Below are 22,854 nucleotides of genomic sequence, written 5' to 3'. Positions count from 1 at the left end.
CATAGTGCTTGTATCCAAGCATATTAATGGAAAGTTGAGTGGAAGGAAAGTGTGGTAAAAATAAAAGGAGCAACAGGGATAACCACAGCCTTGATAGGATTGTAAAGCAAACGACTTCAAGAATTTGGGGGAGATTCACAAGGCGTGGACTATGGCTGGTGTCAGTGTTTCAAGAGCCACCACACACAGATGTATTCAGTACATGGGCTACAACTGCCGCATTCCTTGTGTCAAGCCACTTCTAAACCAGAGACGTCAGAAGCTTCTTACCTGAGCTAAGGAGACCCGCTGGTCATTTCCAGTGGAGGTCTAGCAGCCAGTCAGTGAGGAGCAAAGCTGGCCATACAGAAGGCAAACTTGGTGGATCTGCCCTAATTATATTAGGAAGAAGCTGGGATACTTCATGGGAGATTGAGGCTGCTCATGATCAGGGATAAATAGAGCTGATGCTTTTTCCTTGGATAATTCCATCATTACGCTTTGTACTATGGGGAGATGAAGTTGCTATCCCCAATAAATCCCAGATAACCATATAATATCCCTTTTGTTGTGTATCCCCATTTATACTTGTAATCCTATGGGGGGTCATGCCTGCCACTGGCTCTGTTTCTTGCTCTTTTGTGGTCCACATATTTTGCTTGGTTTAACACACAATTAACGCTGCAATTGAAGCATTATTTGTCAACACGAAACATATAGAGCACAGCACTGTCCGCCTAGTGTGAGGTGACGCACCTCTCCACAGAGATAGCCCCCCCTTATTATTTTTCTTGGTGATTGTATTTGTTTTATTACATATGTGCCAGTGTCAATACTTTGGTGGCTCCCTACCTGTATACAGGGAGTTTGTATGCTCACACACTCGTGTTGGTTAATACTCTCTAATGGTTTTAATTTACATATACATATACATACAATTTTGATGCGGCCATTTTCTGTTCTCTCCATTTTGTTCTGTATTTAAGGATGAGGCATAGTGTATCACTTTTTATGTCCATAATAGCCATATCATGGTAACGTATTTTATTAAGGAGAAAAAGACTGGGCTTTTACTGAGTGGTCCAAAGTCCTTTTTTTGGATAAAAGTAAATTTTTGCTTTTCATTTGGAAATCAAGGTCCCAGAATCTGGAGGAAGAGTGGAGAAGCACATAATCCAAGTTGCATGAGATCCAGTGTAAAGTTTCCACAGTCAGTGATGTATTGGGGAGCCATGTCATCTGGCGGTGTTGGTCCGCTGTATTTTATCAAGTCTAAAGTCAGTGCAGCCCTCTACCAGGAAATTCTAGAGCACTTCATGCTTCCCTCTGACAACCAGCTTTATGGAGATGCTGATTTCATTTTCAAGCAGAACTTTGCACCTGCCCACACTGCCAAAAGTACCAATAACTGGTTTAGTGGTCATAGTATCACTGTGCTTGATTAGCCAGCAAACTTGCCTGACCTAAACCCTATAGAGAATATGTGGGGTATTGTCAAGAGGAAGATGAGACGCCAGACCCAACAATGCAGACGAGCTGAAGGCCACTATCAAAGCAGCCTGGGCTTCCATAACACCTCAGCAGTGCCACAGGCTGATTGCATCATGCCATGCCCCTTTGGTGCAGTAATTCATGCAAAGGGAGCCCTGACCAAGTATTGAGTGCATACTATACTGTACATAGACATACTTTTCAATAGGCCATTATTTCTGAATTAAAAATCTTTTTTTTTTTATTGGTCTTATGAAATATTATAATTTTCTAAAATACTGACTGTTGGGTTTTCACCAACTGTAAGCCTTAATCATCAAAATTAAAAGAAATAAATGCTTAAAATATATAACACTATGTGTAACCAATCTATATAATATGAATTTAATTTTTTGAATTGAATTACGGAAATTAACATTTTGATATTCACACTTTTTTTTGCTTGATGCTTTAAAAAAACAAAACATATGCATGCTGCTTGTGGCAATTTCTGGGAAACTTGATCAAACCACAGAATCTGACTTGCAAATGAAGTGATTGTAATGTATAACAACCAATAGAGCTTATAAGTTGTAAAATGCTAATCATGACAAACTACACATTTCTGATAAAGAATAATGGAGTACTGGATAAGGGATTTTAAAGGTACATCTCTCAAATATACACTACAACGTATTATAAAAATACAAAAAATCTTTTTATTTATACACAACACACAAATAAAAAGGTGGATACAGGTATATATTCAGAGTCATGGGTATATACACAAAATCCCTATTAGCGACACCGTCAATACTGTAATGGAAATTTGTAGGTTCTGTATATAATTGTATTCTATTTTATATGTATTGCACAATGACCTCACTGTGCACACGGCACTAATAATGTTTTCAGTACATGTTTTGCATTCTTTCGAGTTCTGATTAGAATAAGCCTGCCTATGTAACGCCCCTTGTTACCATAAATGTACAATTGTAATATTAATGTGATACCTACGTAATCATGTGTATAAAAACCTTCACATGCGTCATAATAAAGGAGAACGGTTATTTGGAAAGATGCTGAGCGTATCTTTTGTGTCTGTTCCCTACTGCAGTAGTTATTAATTTGGAACCACTAATCAATATGAGGATAGGAGTTGCCTATCATCAAAATATCCATTTCAATACTGTAATCACACACTTAAAATACTACGTCCAAAAACTTCTACATGTTTCGCCAATAGTGGCTTCATCAGGAAAATGGACGAAGTTGTTCAAAGGTGATTTTTAGATAAATGCTGATATATTTTCCCAACCTTAGGTGTATAGAAAAAAGAAAAAAAAAATTCATAAAAAACACATAAACATAGACCGCATTAGATCAGTCCGAGATGGCCACATTAAACCCCATCAGGAACATTCATGTCGGATGTAATCTCCCACCCCCATCCAAAACCCCCCACCACCCACCCCACACACACACAAAAAAAAAAAAAATATTGCAACACTCCATACCTCAACATAGATCCAGGGGTGAGCGCATACAACAAAAAATGTCATCCGACAAAGCAATTTTGCACTCCGTGGTCAATTGCAGCCGTGTTAGGCCTCCCATAGGGAGGGATGACTTGATCTCAAATTTATCACAGCAAGTATTGAATAGTAATGTCTAAAGTATAACATAGATAATTATAGTCCTTAATAGTCAAATTCTACCATTTGGAATATGACAAGTTTTTGTGTGTGTGTGTGTGTGTGTGTGTATATGTATGTATATGTATATATATATATATATATATATATATATATATATATACACGGGAGAACAGGTCCATGGACTAAATATAAACAGACCCCAGACTTGCCACTTTTCATAAGTTTATGCTGAATATTAGGGATGAGCTTCGTGTTCGAGTCGAACATACGTTCGACTCGAACATCGGCTGTTCGTCCGTTCGGCGAAGTCCAAACATTTTGGTCCGTTCGCGCCAAATTCGTGTGGCGCTCACGGCCTACAATGCACTGCGATGGCGCAGTGCATTGCTGGCTCATGATTGGCCAAGCATGCACTGTGACCCCGCATGCTTAGCCAATCGCAGCGCCAGCAGCGAGGAGAGCCATGATTGGCCACAGGCAGGATGCCTGTGGCCAATCATAGCTCAGGCTGTGTAGTGCACGCCCCACACTATATAAGGCCGCCAGCGCGGCGGCCTTGTGTAGTGTGTTGGCGTCTGAAGCAGTGGGTGTTCTGTGTACCTTCAACACAGTACACACCGTTCGTTTTCGGCCGATTTTTCGATCTTGCTGTTGTGTAGTGGTTATTGTCTGCATGCCCTGACCGCAGTATATACCGCTATATTCACCTCACCTATATAGCTAGTGATCTATCTTTTATAATAGAGCTTGCAGTCAGTAGTGTTAGGAGATAGTGCGTGCTGTCTGCGTGCTCTGTACCCAGTACATACCGCTATATCCACCTACATATCTGTTCTCTATTTGAGCCCACTTGCCATCTGCAGGAGTTATTGGAAGTTGTGTGTGCCTCCAGCACAGCACAGTATACATCTGTATATACCCCTTTATCTCTGGTGTTCTATAATAAAGGCATCTGCAGGAGTTAGTGGGTGTTGTGTGCCTCTAGCACAATATACACTACCCAACTGCTTTTTTACCCAACTCCCTTCAGGCCATTACCATGTCTGGAAGGCCAGCAAGGAGAGGCAGACAGGCGCGAGCCGATAAAAGAGGGCAAGCAGGCTCTGTGTCTAGAGACAACAGTGCTGGTCGTGGACGCGGTGCATTGTCATCAGCACGTGGCCATGGGACACGCTTGTCCTTCTTTTCGGCAGCTGGACATGTTGAGGCGCAACATGCCAACGACTTGGTAGAGTGGATGACCAAGCCCTCTTCATCCTCCTCATCCTCTCTCACCCAGGCTCAGGGTACTAGCAAAGCAGCTGCCAACGCATCGTCTTCCCTCCTCTCAATGTCATCATCGGTGACTCCTTCCCTAGACCCACCACGTCCTCCTGAGGAGTCTCCTGAACTCTTTGAGCACAGTGTTGGGTACATGCTCCAGGAGGATGCCCAGTGTTTTGTGGGCTCTGATGACACTCAGCTAGAGGAAGGCAGTAGCGTGAGCGCAGAGAGAGGGGATGCTCAAGAAGGACAGCAATCTGGCAGTCATGTTCCACAAGCTGCAGCATACTGCCAGGTTTGCTACAGCGATGAAGAGGGAGGGGATGATGAGGGCACTGACTCCACGTGGATGCCTGGAAGGAGAGAGGAGGAGGAGGAGGAGGCACATGTCCAACGAGGCAGGATGCCCTCCGGGGGCCAGCTTAGGGGCAGCACACTGACTGAATCACACCGCAGAGCTCCACCTGTGCAGAGCGCTGCCTCTGCGCGTTATTCTAAAAGTTCTTTGGTGTGGGCCTTTTTTGAGACTAGTGCATCAGATCGCACAGCTGCTATTTGCAACATATGTCTCAAGCGTATCTCACGTGGCCAAAACATCAGCCGCTTGGGCACCACATGCTTGACCAGACATATGTTGACCTGCCATGCAGCTCGTTGGCAAGCGTACCTCAAAGACCCACACCAAAGAACAAAGCGGACCTCTCCTTGCTCCTCATCAGCTGGCATCTCCAACCCCACTAGACCTTCAGTCCTCTCTGAAACCTGCTCTGAGAGGAATGAAGGTGTAGAATTAGGTGTGTCACAGCCAAGTGCTTCCGGGAACTCTGCTAGCGGTACACCCACGTCTGATTATAGCAGGCAAATGTCCCTGCCCCAGCTGCTGCACCGGCGAAAGAAGTTCACTCCCAGCCATCCACATGCCCAGCGGTTGAATGCTAGCTTGGCTAAATTGCTAGCACTTCAACTGCTGCCTTTTCAGTTGGTAGACTCGGCCCCCTTCCGTGAGTTTGTACAATGTGCGGTTCCTCAGTGGCAGGTCCCCAAACGCCACTTTTTCTCACGGAAGGCGATTCCGGCTCTCTACCGGCATGTGGAAGGCAATGTCCTTGCCTCGCTGGACAGGGCGGTCAGCGGTAAGGTGCATATTACCGTTGACTCATGGTCCAGCAGGCATGGACAGGGACGTTGCCTGTCTTTCACGGCCCATTGGGTCACTCTTCTGGCAGCTGGGAAGGATGCAGGACAAGGTGCAGTAGTGTTGGAGGTTGTTCGGCCACCACGCCTCCAAAATGCTACTATTGGTTGTGACACACCTCTCTCCTCCACCCCCGCCTCTTCTTCTTCCTCCATGGCCTCTTCCAGTGCTCTGTCCTCAGAACCAGTGGTGCTCCGTAGGCGTTCCAGGGGCTACACAAGTACGCAGGCAAAACGATGCCATGCCGTGCTTGCGCTGGTTTGTTTGGGGGACAGGAGCCACACTGGGGCGGATGTTTTGTCAGCTCTGCAGGGGCAGGCCGAGAGGTGGTTGACGCCACGCCAGCTTAAGCCAGGAATGGTGGTTTGCGACAATGGCACCAACCTCCTCTCCGCCCTCCGACAGGGACAACTGACCCATGTGCCCTGTGTAGCTCACGTCCTTAACCTGGTGGTGCAGCGGTTCTTGGGCAGGTACCCCGGCTTACAGGATGTCCTGAAGCAGCCCAGGAAAGTCTGTGTGCATTTCCGCCGATCATTTAATGCCTGTGCTCGGCTGGCTGAGCTCCAAAAGGAGTTGAACCTGCCCAAGAACCGCCTTATATGTGACATGCCCACCAGATGGAACTCAACATTGGCCATGCTGCAGCGGCTGCACACGCAGCAGAGGGCCATCAATGAGTACCTGTGCGACTACGGCACCAGGACAGGGTCAGGGGAGCTTGGTTTTTTCTCACCACGCCAGTGGGGCATGATCAGGGATGCATGCACTGTCCTGTCACCATTTGAGGAGGCCACAAGGATGGTGAGCAGTGACAGTGCATGCATCAGTGACACTGTACCTCTTGTCCACCTCTTGGAGCATACGCTGCGTGGAATAATGGACAGGGCACTTGAGGCAGAACAGAGGCAGGAAGAGGAGGACTTCCTTGCCTCTCAAGGCCCCCTTTATCCAGACAGTGTTCCTGCTGTGCCACCCATCACACAGGAAGAGGATGATTGTGTCAGCATGGAGGTGGAGGCTGGCACTCAGCAGCAGCAGCAGCAGCAGTCTTGTAGGGATGATTTACAGTCCCAAGAAACCCGTGGACTTGTACGTGGTTGGGAGGAGGTATCTGCGGATCATGTTGTCCTTAGTGACCCAGAGGACTCCAGACCGAATGCCTCAGCTAACCTACGCTGCATGGCCTCCCTGATCCTGCAAAGCTTGCGGAAGGATCCTCGTATTCTTCGGATCAAGGAGAGGGACCATTACTAACTGGCCACTCTCCTTGATCCACGGTACAAGGGTAAGGTTGCCGACCTTATCTTGCCATCGCAGAGGGAGCAGAGGATGAGACATCTCCGGGAGGCCTTGCAGAAAGGTCTGTGCAACGCGTTCCCAGAGACTGGGAGGTTACAAACTCCTGGTCCTGGACAACGTGTTGCTGAGGCATCGGTCAGAAGGAGCGGTGGAGAAGGTGGCCGTCTGATGCTTTCAGACAATTTTTTAGTCCGCAGCCCCAAGGTATGATCGGTTCCAGCACCCATCGCCAGCGTCTGATTTACATGGTGCAGGAATACCTAGGGGCGAGGTCAGACTTGGACACCTTTCCCACTGAAAATCCTCTGGCTTACTGGGTCTTGAGGATGGATCACTGGCCAGAGCTTGCACAGTATGCAATTGAGCTACTGGCCTTTCCTGCATCCAGCGTTCTTTCGGAACGCACCTTCAGTGCTGCTGGTGGCTTTGTTACCGATCACAGGGTGCGCCTGTCCACCGAATCAGTTGATCGACTGACCTTCATCAAGATGAATCAGTCTTGGATCACCCACAGCTACCAAGCACCTGAAGCTGATGTAACAGAATTTTTTTTGAAATATCACATCCCTTCAAGACTGCCTATGCTGATGCTGAGTGACTGTCCTGTTATGTTGATTGTCTATCCTCTTCCTCCTCCGCTGATATGTTGGAAGAACATTTCTGGTTCTGGTTGATGCCATCAGCCCAATTTTTCTGCCCCTGTTTAACAGAGGCGTTTAAGTACAATTTTTGATGCAATGCTTTGCAGCAGGGCTAATTCCTGCAATCAAACAAGAGTATATGGCAGAGGTTGCAGTGTGGTGGCACCAGCACCAGTGCCTAAGGCCCAATTTTTCTGCCCCTGTTTAACAGGGGCTTTTAATTACAATTTTTGATGCAATGCTTTGCAGCAGGGCTAATTCCTGCAATAAAACAAGAGTATATGGCAGAGGTTGCAGTGTGGTGGCACCAGCACCAGTGCCTAAGGCCAAATTTTTCTGCCCCTGTTTAACAGGGACATGTAATTACAATTCTTGATATAATATTTCACAGGAGGGCCCCTTCCTGTGCCCACCCAGAGTAACGGTGAGGACTTATAGTGTTGTGGCACCAGCACCACAACCACCAAAGGTAAATTTTTCTACCACTGTTCAACAATGGCATGTAATTACAATTCTTGATATAATCGTTCACAGCAGGGCGCTCCAGCGCCCACCAAGAGTCACTTTGAGGGCTTACAATGTTGTGGCAAAACCAACACCTTGTTCTGCCATTTCTGCAGAGCATATAGGGCAGGCCCCTACTTTCAAACATCCAATTTACAAATATCTCCTACTTGCAAACGGAAGGAGACAACAGCAAGTGAGATGAAAAAAGATGGACGACAAAACAAATTATACAGGGGTGATAACCCTTCCCTATGTTTTCCAAAAAGCTTAAAAATAGTTTTTTTGACTGGAGCTACACTTTAAAAATGTACCAGTTGAAAATTACAAACAGATTCAACTTAACACAACAAACCTACACAGTCCCTGTCTTGTTTGCACCGCCTGTATACTGCTGTTCTGAGTATATAGGGCCTGGGGGCCACACGCATTTCCTTTTTTTAATATGGGTTCCCCTTAATATGCGTACAAGACCTAAAGGGGCTGGTAATGCCATTTTTCTCAATGATTTTCAACCATATTGCAGGAACCAGATATAACATTAAAACCGCAAGCAGTTTTAAATGGTGTTATTTCCGTTTAATGTCATTTTGTGCAGGGACTGTTCTAAACACAGGAAACACGTGGCACTTCACAGGCATACTACAGGCACCATATTTAAAGGAATATTTCACTTTTTTTTTCACTTTAATCGTCATTAAAATCAGTGCTCCCGCCAAAACGGCCATTTTTAAAAACATTTTAGGCATTGACCCATGTCCCCTGGGGCAGGAGCCAGGTCCCCAAACCCTTTTTAGGACAGTATTTTGCATATTAGCCGTTAAAATTAGCACTTTTCATTTCGAACGTTCGAGTCCCATAGACTTCAATGGGGTTCTAAAGTTCATTCGAATTTGGGGTCCGTTCGAAAGTTCTGGTGCGAACCGAACCGGGGGGTGTTCGGCTCATCCCTACTGAATATATCTAGTATCTCTATTGGGAGCTCAAGCACACGGAGGTCAAACACATAACACACGGTACACCTGAAAATTTAAAGAAAGTAACAGATGTAAAAGATGATATATACATGAATATACCTCTATATAATTTTCATGATTTTATCTAAAAACAGAGGGACTAAGTCCATAAGGAACGTATCTCACCTCTTAATGTATAGCATCTTGACACGCACACCTGAAAAATCAGTGTGTGTGCGTTATCACATGAAAGAAAAATACCAAACCAATGTATCTCCATGATAGGATCGATACAGATTGAAGTATGTTCTCAATAGATAGTTTCACTGAAAAAAAAAAAAATGAATACATTTTTTATTAAATTAAGGGGGGGTTACTCCAAAAAGGGGCTCACTGCTCGTTCCCATGGCCATTTCAGACGTCACGAATGCATCTCTTGATTGCTATATATAGACATCTGAAAAACATTATACAATATTATTCAGACATTTCATCAAATATACAGAACCAATTGATTGGCAATTTGTTCTGTATTTTGGTGTCCAAGTGTTCTGATTGGGAAGTGGGATATTGCTCCCTTCCATGATGTAGGGACAGAAATTACACTTGCCACAAGGGTAAGTGCCTGGTATCATTCTTTTAGATGCATCAAGTTTCCTATGATGACTACTCACCAAAGTGTCTCCAATTGATCGCAATAGTTTAAACGTGATTTCAGGATAGGGTTTAATAAACTTTAGAATCCTGTCATCAGCTGTTAACAGGTGCCAAAATGTATTATATATGACAAAAAAGAAAAAGGAGCAATTTCCCCTATGGGGGGGTTTTTAGGCAGCAAAAAAATTATAAATGTAGGAGAATATTGAATAAAAAAAGATTTGAATATTTATTGGTACATAAAAAATATATATATGTATAAATAAAATATATATATGTTCCTCACTTTTGCATGTTGTCGATTATATTTTGTAACAATCCTTGTCGTCGCTGATGAGTTATTCCATCTGGGTTTATATAACACCGTTGATCTATCCTGGTTTTTCACGCGATTATATGCCTTTTTGAGACAGTTTTTACTATAGCCCCTAGTTAGTAAGCGATCTCTCAGGGAATTGGCCTCTTTTTGAAAGTCACTATATTCGGAACAGTTCCACTTCAATCTTAGAAACTGACTGTAAGGAATACTGTCAATCAATTTTTGTGGGTGTGAGCTATTAGCATGTAACAAACTATTACCTGCTGAGGGTTTTCTATATAAGGTGGAGCTTAACATTCCCATTTCATTGGCATAAATCTCAACATCCAAAAAAGTAATTCTCGGCTGATGAAAGGTGTAAGTAAATTTTTAATTTTAATTATTTGTTTGTAAACTTTCCAAAAATGACGTCAAACTCTCTTTTGATCCTGCCCAAATCATAAAGACATTGTCTATGTATCGATGCCAGGATACAATCTGGCTGATGTCCATTGATTTGGCTTCATCCGAAAATAGATCTCGTTCCCACCCCCCCCAGGTACAGGTATGCATATGAGGGCGCACATTTAGCCCCCATTGCAACACCCTGCACCTGGAGGTAGTCGGAACCCTTAAACATAAAGATGTTATGTGTCAATATGAATTAGAGCAATTCAGCAATAAAGTTGTTATATTTTCTCAAATCCAATTCACGTCTCATTTAAGAAGCCTCTCACAACCTCTACACCATGGATATGTGGTATAGAGTTGTACAGAGCCTCTATATCTATGGCTACCAGCCAGCAGTTTTGTGGTAAAGTCAAACCGTGTTTTCAAAAGCTCAATTGTATCCTTGACATAAGAGAATAATCCTTTTACATGTGGATAAAGATATTCATCTATCAATTGACTTGCCTTCTCTATCGAGGAACCACACCCTGAGATAATTGGATGTCCGGGGGATTTAGCAGACTTTTATGCACCTTCGGCAGTGCGTAGAAAGTTGGAGTTTTAAAGTCCGTTATGTCCAAATATTTAAAGGTTTCCTGATTTATAGTGCCACAGTTGTATGCCTTAGATATGATGTTCTTATACAGTCGCATGTAATTCACATGCAACTGTGGAACATATCTATACCAATTGGCATTACGTATGATATTTAAACACATTTCTTCATACTGATCTACGTCCATTATGATCAGGTTTCCACCTTTGTCTGACTGTTTTACTACAATGTTTTCGTTGGAGTTGAGGGTACGCAGGGCTTTCTTTAGGTCATTAGGGAGATTCAATTGAGGTCCGGTGGACCAGTTGGTTTTTTCTATCTCTTTGGCCACCTGAATTACAAAGGCCCATATGTTCGAGTTCCCCTGTAGCACCAGAAAGGACCTCGACTTGGGTTTGTAGGTTTTGGGTTGATCTGAGATGACGGCTGGGGGGAGAGTCCATAAGGGAGGAGCAGTGCAGGGAATCGGACCGTCAGGAAAAGCAGAGACTGTACTGGATCCAGATGGTTGATGCACCCAACCCTCCTCCTCAGGGTTGCTCTCATCCCATAAATCCATCAAATCTTGCAGCGCTCGAAGATCCTCGAAAGTGACACCTTCCATGACGGTTTTTTGTGGTCCTCTACTGGAGATAATGTTTGAATCTTTATCATACAGAACCTTGAACATGAGCCTCCTGGCAAATAAATGCAGATCTTTGAGTTTAAAGCAGTCTGCATTTTCGTCTGGGCAGAATGAAAGGTCCAATTCTAGGACCCTACATTCCTGCTCCGTTAATGTGTATGAGGAGAGGTTTATAATGTCAAATCTGTCCTGATCCACATCCTCAATGGGACCGGGTAGGTTGTTTTAAAGCCTGGCTGGTAGCCCACATAAGAGTAGGTGCAATCGTTGATGCACGTCGAGAATCCGTTGTATTGGCATGAAATATAGGTGCCATCCGTGATTCTCCCAAGGGAGCCATGATAGGTGGATTTTGTTCTGTCGATTGCTGCGACATACAGTACAGACCAAAAGTTTGGACACACCTTCTCATTCAAAGAGTTTTCTTTATTTTCATGACTATGAAAATTGTAGATTCACACTGAAGGCATCAAAACTATGAATTAACACATGTGGAATTATATACTGAACAAAAAAGTGTGAAAAAACTGAAAATATGTCTTATATTCTAGATTCTTCAAAGTAGCCATCTTTTGCTTTGATTACTGCTCCGCACACTCTTGGCATTCTGTTGATGAGCTTCAAGAGGTAGTCACCTGAAATGGCTTTCCAACAGTCTTGAAGGAGTTCCCAGAGATGCTTAGCACTTGTTGGCCCTTTTGCCTTCACTCTGTGGTCCAGCTCACCCCAAACCATCTCGATTGGGTTCAGGTCTGGTGACTGTGGACCCCATCACTCTCCTTCTTGGTCAAATAGCCCTTACACAGCTTGGAGGTGTGTTTGGGGTCATTGTCCTGTTGAAAAATAAATGATGGTCCAACTAAACGCAAACCGGATGGAATAGCATGCCGCTGCAAGATGCTGTGGTAGCCATGCTGGTTCAATATGCCTTAAATTTTGAATAAATCCCCAACAGTGTCACCAGCAAAGCACCCCCACACCATCACACCTCCTCCTCCATGCTTCACGGTGGGAACCAGGCATGTATAGTCCATCCGTTCATCCTTCTGCGTTGCACAAAGACACGGTGGTTGGAACCAAAGATCTCAAACTTGGACTCATCAGACCAAAGCACAGATTTCCACTGATCTAATGTCCATTCCTTGTGTTCTTTAGCCCAAACAAGTCTCTTCTGCTTGTTGCCTGTCCTCAGCAGTGGTTTCCTAGCAGCTATTTTACCATGAAGGCCTGATTCGCACAGCCTCCTCTTAACAGTTGTTCTAGAGATGTGTCTGCTGCTAGAACTCTGTGTGGCATTGACCTGTTCTCTAATCTGAGCTGCTGTTAACCTGCAATTTCTGAGGCTGATGACTCGGACGAACTTATCGTCCGCAGCAGAGCTGACTCTTGGTCTTCCTTTCCTGGGGCGGTCCTCATATGAGCCAGTTTCTTTGTAGCGCTTGACGGTTTTTGCCACTGCACTTGGGGACACTTTCAAAGTTTTCCCAATTGTTCGGACTGACTGGCCTTCATTTCTTAAAGTAATTTTTTTTTTTTTTTCTTTCCCACTCAGTGAAATCAATTTAATAACCATGGGACCACCTCAGCTTACAGCTCAGCGTCCCTACCAAGCCGTCACATCATCGTGGCGAAAAACATGAAAATAGATTTTTTTTTTTTTTTTTTTTTGAGAGTATTCATTCCAAGCTACAACTCTACTTAACAACCATTTCATCCCTCTCGGTGTCATACTCCCATATTATCCCCCTTCTAGCCTTAGATCCCCCCCCCCCATCCTACCTATCTGTGGACCACCCTATCCTGTTTTTCCTATGGGGCCTTTTTATTTTATTTTCGCTGATTAACGCCTTGTTATAGCCTGTCTACACCTTTCTTAGGGCTTCTTCAGCCCCTCTGATATAAGCCATTGCTTCCTAAAATCTACCCAGCGCTTCCATTTCTCTATCATTGGTGTGCTACTCTGCTCTTCCAGACTGCCTCTCAAACATTCCATCTTGTAGGTCTTTTCAACCGAATCCACCCATTCCCACATTGCAGGGGCCTCCTTCTCTTGCCATTTTTTTGGTATTAATTTTTTGCCTGCATTCAATAGATGGGGTATCATTGATTCCTTATATTGTCTTAGTCCAGTTCTTGTCCCGTGGAATAACACTACCCAAGGGTCCACTTCCACCTCTATGTTTGTAATTTCTTTAATGCAGGCTAGAATTTGGTTCCAGTACGATTTTATTTTTGGACAGCTCCACCATAAGTGCGTCATCGTGCCCAGTTCACTACAACCCCGCCAACATTCCCTGGCGCCATCCTGCTGAAATTTACTTTTCCTCTCCGGGGTGAAGTACCATCTCGTCACACATTTGAAACTCATTTCTGCCGTTCTAGCGTCTACCGCTGAACTGTGCACTAGTTTATATATTCGCTTTAATATTGTGCTATCCGGTAGTGTACCCAATTCCCTCTCCCATTTTTTGATGTACGGAGGTACCCCCAGCTCTACTCCCCCCAGCAGCGTTTTATACCATCTAGAAACTATTTTCCCTGAGACCTTCAAAGTACATAGCTGTTCCAGAGGGGTTAAATCTTCCGCAGATCTAATCCGTGGAGGGAGCCTTTTAATAAAGCTCGAGAGCTGTGCGTACCTCCACCCATCAATTGTCATCAACTCTTTTTTTTGTGCCAACTCGTGATATGGTGCGATCCCCTCCCCTTTCATAACATCCTTTAATTTTGCTTCTTGCTTTACCCAATTTCCCCCTATCTCCTGACACCCTGGTAAAAAGAAATTGTTTTGTTTTAGTGCTATCAGTGGTGAATTATATTTCCCATTAAATTTCCTATATATCTTATCCCAAATCCTCAACGTGTTCCGTGTAATGTTATTTCCTTCCAAAGCTATACTTCTCTTCTTAGGGGGGTTCCAAATTTGCTTATCCAATTGTGTTCTACATAATTCGTGTTCCAGTCTCACCCACCTTTTCTCTGTGTTGTCCCTTATATTCCATTCACTCACTCTAGATACAACCACTGCTTCATAATAGAGCTGTACATCTGGCATTGCCATCCACCCCTATTCTTTGGTTGTCGGAGTATCGTCCAGGCCACTCCGTGCTTTTTTGTTTTTCCACACAAATTTCAATAGCATGGTTTTTAATTTTGACAGGTAAACATTAGGCAAGGGTATTGGGAGCATCTGAAACCTGTATAATATCTTAGGAAATATTATCATCTTTAGTGAGTTTATTCTCCCTAACCACGATAGTGGTCTATAACTACACCTTTTACATTCCGCCTGTATCTCATCTAATAACGGGATGTAGTTGTAGCGATACATTTTCCTCTCTGTTTTTGCTAATTTTATCCCTAAATATTTAAGTTCACTCTTCCACTGGAATTTCCACTGCTGTTGCAAACTTTGTGCCTCTCGCGTTTTTATATTGATGTTCATTATCTCCGTTTTTGACCTGTTTATTTTGAAGTTTGACACCTCCCCATATTGGTCTAGTAGGTTTAGTAATGCTGGCATAGATGTCTTAGGGTTGTGTACATACAATAATATATCATCCGCAAAAGCGGAATATTTATATTCAATTTTTCCCACTTTCACCCCCTCTATTCCAGGGTCTCCCCTTATTGCTGCTAAAAGTGGTTCTAAAGAGAGCACGAACAGGAGGGGTGAAAGCGGGCAGCCCTGCCGAGTAACCCTTTCCATCTCGAACGCCTCCGATTCACATCCGTTAACTTTTATACGTGTCTTTGGGTGGTCGTACAATACCTTAACCCTCTGTATCATCTTTGGTCCTATTCCCATCTTCTCCAGAGTCTTAAACATGAACCCCCAGTCTACTCTGTCAAAAGCCTTCTGCGCGTCTAGCGACATGAGTAGACTGGGGGTTCCACCCAGTCTCATCTTCTGGAGCAGGAGAAGAGTCTTTATTCCGTTATCCTTTCCTTCCCGGCCACCTATAAAACCTGTCTGGTCTGGGTGCACCAGAGTTGTCATTAAGTCCTTCATTCGCTCCGCAAGTACTTTAGCATAAAGTTTTGTGTCTGCGTTTAGCAGCGAGATCGGTCTGTAACTAGTGCACAGTAGTGGGTCTTTGCCTTCTTTCTGAATTAGTGTAATTGTTGCCGTTAGATCCTCCCTACTCATTCCAAACTCTTCTCCCAGACCATTCATATACCGACACATTTGGGGGACAAGGGCCTCTCTAAATGTTTTATAATATAGTGTTGTAAAACCATCTGGTCCCGGGGACTTCCCTGCAACTGATTTTAGTAGTGCTTTAACTATTTCTTCTTCCGAGATTGGCCTTTCAAGCATCTCCCTTTCAATACAGGTGATATTGGATAATATGGTGTTCCCTAGAAATTCCCTGATCTTCTTCTCTTTCCCTCCATTTTTTGCACCTATATTACTATCTGAGAAAATCCCCTCAAAATATGATCTAAAGGTTTCTGCTATATCTTTAGTGGGATAAACCATTTTTCCCTTTTTGTTCTTGATTGCCCCAATGAAATTTCTCCCTTTTCTCTTTTTTAACATTCTTGCTAAAAACTTACTTGATTTGTCCCCCCATAGATACTGTTCCTTGACCGACCCCTTAAACACCATCCTAGCTTCTTGGTCCAAAAGATCCTTCAACTCTAGCCTAGTTGTTACTAACTTTTTAAATACCAGATCTTTTTGTGGTCTGCTTTTTTTATGGTCTTGTTCTAATTTGTGAATCTCTCTCATTAGGTTGTTGATTTTTTCAGTTCTCATTTTTTTCTTTTTAGACCCCATGTGTATCAGTATTCCCCTTATGTAGGCCTTATGTGCGTCCCATAGCATACAGCTTTTAATTCCCTCTGTGTCGTTGTGTTTGAAATATTGTTCAATCTCGCTCGCTATTTTTATTCTATCCTCCTCCCCAAGCAGAAGTTCTTCATTCAACCGCCATGTAGAGGTTTTCCTCCCTATCCTTGAGATATTCAGACATAAATTTACCGGGGCATGATCCGAGAGGGTCATAACTTCAATCCCAGTGTCCATCACATATTCCAACAGCCCGTGGTCTATAAAAATATAGTCGATCCGGGAATACTTCCCGTGGACTGTGGAGTAAAAGGAATAATCACGTACCAGAGGATTCTTAGCTCGCCATATATCTACTAATTGGTTATTGTATAGTTTTTGTAGTATGTTTTTATGTGCCGAGCTTCTTCCCTTCTTTACCTCCGATGAACTGTCTACTACCGGATTGAGGCCAAAGTTGAAATCTCCCATCATAATTACGTATCCTGCTTTAAAATTCATAAGTTTATTTAATATCTTGTTTAAGAAACTGATTGGGTTGCTATTAGGGGCATATAAATTTACCAAAGTGCATTTCTGTTCTTCTAATGTACCCTTTAAGAACAAATATCTTCCCTCTGTATCGCATAATTTTTCGCTTAGTTGAAATCTTGTGTTTTTAGAGAACCCTATCGCTACCCCTCTGCTTCTGGCCGAAATGGTGTTGCTATAATACCAGACCGGGTAGTTACTGGAGTATAACCTTATGTTTGATGCCAGAGAGATATGAGTCTCCTGGAGAGATACAACATCGGCCTCGTACCTTTTCAGCTCAGCTAAAATCTTATGACGTTTTGTTGGAGTATTCATGCCCTTAACATTATAGGACATGAATTTCAGACCTTCTTTTTTACTGTTACCCATCTGTTTGTCCTAGGGCTCCCCAGCCCAGCACGAGCACTTTTCAACCTATTCAATAGGGTGGTCCACACTGTCTCTCTTTCTCTTTCCTCCCTAACCCCTCTTTCTACTTTACTTCCCCTCCCCAACCTTACACCTTCCCACCTCCCCCCGCCCTTACCCCCCATCCCCCCCCCGACCACCCACCCCACCCCTCCCCCTCCCCCACCCTCCTCTTCCCGACCCCCTTGGCCTGTTTCTGGCCCTTGTTAGGTTGATGGTTGTACATACCCCTACCATCTCCTAAACTCTAGGTTATGTGGGTTGGGGTATCCCGCCTGCGCCTCTCCCGCCTCTACCCATAGGACGGGAGGTATTGATTTCCACCTCCATGTTTTTTGTCAATATCTTCCTTCTTTCCCTTCCCCTCACTCCTCTTCCCTTCCCCGTGCCCCCTCCCCCCCCTCCTTCACAATGACCCCATTATTTTGTCTTGCCAGCCCGGCAGTGCTGGCCGACGTACACCCATTTTCTCGCAGAAATCTTCCAGCTCTTCCGGGAAAGTTAACTTTGCCGATCTACCATCCTTAATTCCTATCAAGCAAGCAGGGAAACCCCACCTGTACTTAATATTCTGAGTATGCAGTTCCACTAATAGCGGTTTCAGGAGCTTTTTCCTTTGGAGCGTCTCGGGTGCAATATCCGGAAATATCTGTATTTCCCTACCAGCATATTCCAGTGGGGTTTTTCCCCTTAATTTTTTCCATATTGTCTCCCTATCCTCAAAAAATGTGAACCGCACTATTATATCTCTTGGTCTGTCCATATCTCCCGGTCTTGCTTTACCGATTCTATGGATTCTGTCGATCCTTAAAGGTGCTCTGGTCTCATTCCCCCAACATGGGGATAAAATGCTATTTAATATTGATCTTAAATCTTCGCCTTTTGATTCCGGTATCAAGCGGAGCTTCAAGTTTTGCCTTCTGCTTCTGTTCTCCTGATCTTCCAGTTTATATAGTATATTCCTTTGTGTTTGTTGTAGCATTTTTAATTGATCTGAGACTTTGTTTAACTCTAGGGCTTGGAGATCCAGGCGATTTTCTGTAGCTTCTACTCTTTCCAATAGTCCACCCAAATCCTCTCGAAGTCCCCTAATATCTGTTTTAATTGCATTCTCTAGTTTTAGCAGCATCTCTGCCATTTCTTCTTTCGAGGGGGGGAGATCTTCTGTCCTTGATTCTTCCACTTTGCTACTCTCCCACTCACTGTGTGATGTTATGTCTTCGCTGTCTAGCTGTATGCCTCCACCCTTATGTTTACCAGGTCCCTTTTTGTGATCTGAAATGGCGGATTGCCTTTTATCCGCTCCCGATTCTTTGGGGCTTGCTCCTTGTGTCATGTATTGTTGAATGGTCGTATCGTGGCTCTTATCCTTTAAATTTCTTGAGGCTCCACTTTTCGCCATTTTATTCGCTGATTTACTCATCTTCAGTCTATTTCAGACTCCTATGGAGCCAAACGCCCCAATAACTCTTTCCCTTTGATCCTGTGACCTCGACAAAGTCGTTGCCTCCTACAACTTACTTTGTGTGGCAAACTGGTTCTACTACTCTCTTTACTTCCCGATTTGCTTAAAGGTTATCCCCCTTCCTCTCGGGATGTGCCTATATGGAATGGGAAGCCTCTAGGTACGCCACCCCTCCCCTAAGCAAGAACCTGAGTAACTCTGGGGAACATCGTGTCACACCAGTGTGTTGTCGCGTAGCACCAACACCACGCCATATTAATGAGCCATATTAATGTGCCATGTTAGTGTGCCATACTAGTGTGCCATACCTAAAACACGGAGGGCTAAAGGGCCGGCTGTAGAAATTGGCCTCGAGGCCTTGTTCAGACATTCACCGCACAGAGGAAGGAGGGGGGAAAAAACAAAGACAAGAAAAAAAAACGAGAAACAGGCCAAAAAAAAGGGAGAACGAAGAAAATGTAGCACGGAGTCCGTGGGACAAAATGCACTGGACTGGGGGCCACACACGGAGTCAACTCATGCGAATTTCCATCGTGCTATTAATTGTGCACAGTGTCTTGTATATTTGCGGTAATCAGTCTTATATTATTCAGATTGTCTGCTGCGGATATAATACATATCTGTCCCTCCGGTCTATCAACATCCTGTGGCGGTATCCTCAGAATTCCCACTCCAGGTATTTCCAGCCATGCGCTTAGGCCTACGGATGTATGTTAGCCCCTACCATCCCGTTAACGTTTATTCATCTTTGCCAATCTTCTTCTCCTGTTTGCCTGATCAGATTAAATCAGATTGACATGTCTGCTCAATTCCACACATGCCAGGGAAAGAGGGAAGGCAGGGAGGCAAGCACTTTCTATCTCAAACCATTATGTCCATGTTCTGAAATATATACGCTGATTCTGCAGTCTATGTTGCTTACAAGTGGAGACACTTCTTTTAGCAGATACAGTATCGTCCGAATCAAGATGGGCCCTCAGCGACTTATCAATATGTATTTGACTCTATCATTTTTAGTACTATGCGACTCTTCCAGCATGTGTTTCACGAATACAGTTGTTATAGACAGTTTTGGGTAGCCTGTAATAACTTATTTTAATTGTTTGCATGGATAGAATGTAGCTACCCCGCGGATCTACCACTGTTTTAGGAAGGTGCCTTCTGAGATCCTGACTCACAGGTACCAAGCAGCGTTCAACATAGGGATGGATGGTATAACTATAGTCCTGTTTATGGTATATCCGTGCACCTTCTCTTTAGGACACTAGGCTCCAATCTACTCAGCGGGGACACCCGGCCATATGAGTGCACATCCAGCATCAGAAACTTCAGCCATATATAAATACAGAACTGCCTTCACCAGCATATGCTCTTTCCATAATCACATTGACTCTTTCCTCTTAAAACATATATATTACACAGCCAAGTCATTAAGATATTGAAAAGGTTACCGTCCTCTTCACTGCTGTGTCTCCTGCTGGATCCCGATAATTCTGGGCATAAACATCACTTCCGTATGCCTCTGCAGTCTCTGATGCTAGGGGAGAGAATCAGCTGAAAATGAAAGACTGGGGAGGGGGCAGCCAAAGCGTTGTGGGGGCCAGGAGGAGCTCTGATCCGGGGGCTGTGGAATCCTGCAACGCCGCTCCGAACTACCGCCCCGTGGGCTCCCGCATGGCTGGGCTGGGATCTCTCACCTCCCCGCTCCACGCCATGTCCTGCTTCTTGTTCTTGGGAGCGGCGTGCTTAGCGCGAGCGGCCCCTCCCCCTCGGCGAATGCTACGCCCTCTCGACGCACATCCCCGTGATGCTAGGATTTGTTATTTCCTTCATTTCTTAAAGTAATGATGGCCACTCGTTTTTCTTTACTTAGCTGCTTTTTTCTTGCCATAATACAAATTCTAACAGTCTATTCGGTAGGACTATTAACTGTGTGCTGTATCCACCTCCTGCACAACACAACTGGTGGTCCCAACCCCATTTATAAGGCTTGAAATCCCACTTACTAAACCTGACAGGGCACTCCTGTGAAGTGAAAACCATTTGAGGTGACTACCTCTTGAAGCTCATCAACAGAATGCCAAGAGTGTGCGGAGCAGTAATCAAAGCAAAAGATGGCTACTTTGAAGACCCTAGAATATAAGACATATTTTCAGTTGTTTCACACTTTTTTGTTCAGTATATAATTCCACATGTGTTAATTCATAGTTTTGATGCCTTCAGTGTGAATCTACAATTCTCATAGTCATGAAAATAAAGAAAACTCTTTGAATGAGAAGGTGTGTCCAAACTTTTGGTCTGTACTGTAGGTCCGCAGGTATCAACAAGGAGTCAATGTGTGTTACCGGAGAGGCCAAAGTCATAAGTGAATGATTCAATACAGTGCCCATTACTGGAGTATTGGGGGCTGTATGGCTCCGTGATCGTTCAGACCGTGTCAATTTTGCTTTTTTCTTCGTCTGTGATACTTTCGGGTGTCCTTGTGAACCTGTTTCACTAGCTTTTTTATGTTTCCTTATTGCCGCACTGGGGTCCCCGAAACGCGTCGTAATGGGAACATATGAAGCAGAGCACATCGATGAAGAGTCTGACTCAATTATATCTAAATCACTTATGGGTGGCATTTGATGGTATGCCCCCCTCCCTGGACCAGGGTGGTATTCCTGATGATTCCATTTATACGCCTATTCCAGATCGTATGCTCTTTTGTCCCTGTAACATTTATTTTCCTTCATCTTGATGATATTCATAGCGTATTTTGTTAAATGCTCCTTTAGTTTTTTGTCCTTTTCAAGAAAGCAGGTATGAGATACCAAATTATTGTGATCTTCCTGTCATTTTAAGATCTCCACATCCATATCTGCTATGTCTAATTTGTATTGATCACCTAATATCTGCATCATCTGTATAGAACAGAATTGCACGTTCATCTCCCAAGCCGTCTTGACATTAGTCCCAACCTTTCTCATATTCGGGAAAATTTGTATACGTAGTCCCCAAGGGACAATCTGATTGTATACACATATATATATATATATACACACAAAACTTGTCATATTCCAAATGGTAGAATTTGACTATTAAGGACTATAATTATCTATGCTATACTTTAGGCATTACTATTCAATACTCGCTGTGATAAATTTGAGATCAAGTCATCCCTCCCTACGGGTGACCCAACACGGCTGCAGTTGACTACCGAGTGCAAAATTGCTTTGTTGGATGACATTTTTTTTGTTGATTCCCTGTATGCGCTCACCCCTGGACCTATGTTGAGGTATGGAGTGTTGCAATATTTTTTTTTGTGAGGGGGGGGGGGGGGGTTTCATGTGGATCGGATGTTGCCGATGGGGTTTCATGTGGCCATCTCGGACTGATCTAATGCTGTCTTTATGTGGTTTTTATTAATTTGTTTTTTCTTTTTTCTATATACACCTAAGCTTGAGAATCAGCATTTATCTATCACCTTTGAACAACTTCGTCCATTTTCCTGAAGAAGCGCAATTGGCGAAACATGTGGAACTTTTTGGACATAGTATTTTAACCACTTCAACCCTGGGCCATTTTGCTGGTCAAAGGCCAGACCACTTTTTGCGATTCGGCACTGCGTCACTTTAACTGACAATTGCGCGGTCGTGCGACGTGGCTCCCAAACAAAATTGGAGTACTTTCTTTCCCACAAATATGGCATTTTTATTATTTATTTATTTTTTTTACTAATAATGGCGGCGATCAGCGTTTTTTATTGTGACTGCCACATTATGGCGGACACATCGGACATTTTTGACACATTTTTGGGACCATTGTCATTTATACAGCAATCACTGCTATATAAATGCAGTGATTCCTGTGTAAATGACACTGGCAGTGAAGGGGTTAACCAGTGGGTGGCAGTGTAGGGGTGGTTAAGTGTTCCTAGGGGTGTGTTACTAACTGGGGCTGGGCTTTAATTTAGTGAACACTGATCTCTGCTCCAATCACATGGTGCAGAGATCAGCATCACTAGTTGCTAGGCAGAATGGGGAAATAGCTCCGGATGACGTCTGAGTGTCGAAACGCGTAGGGCGTGGCCAGATGAAGTACACCTCTAGCACAAAC

This window comes from Lithobates pipiens, unplaced genomic scaffold, assembly GCF_037356315.1.
Source record: "Lithobates pipiens isolate NorthernLeopardFrog02 unplaced genomic scaffold, aLitPip1_a1.2 Scaffold_25, whole genome shotgun sequence".
Taxonomy (NCBI): Eukaryota; Metazoa; Chordata; class Amphibia; order Anura; family Ranidae; genus Lithobates; species Lithobates pipiens.
Note: the sequence above shows the minus strand (reverse complement) of the source record.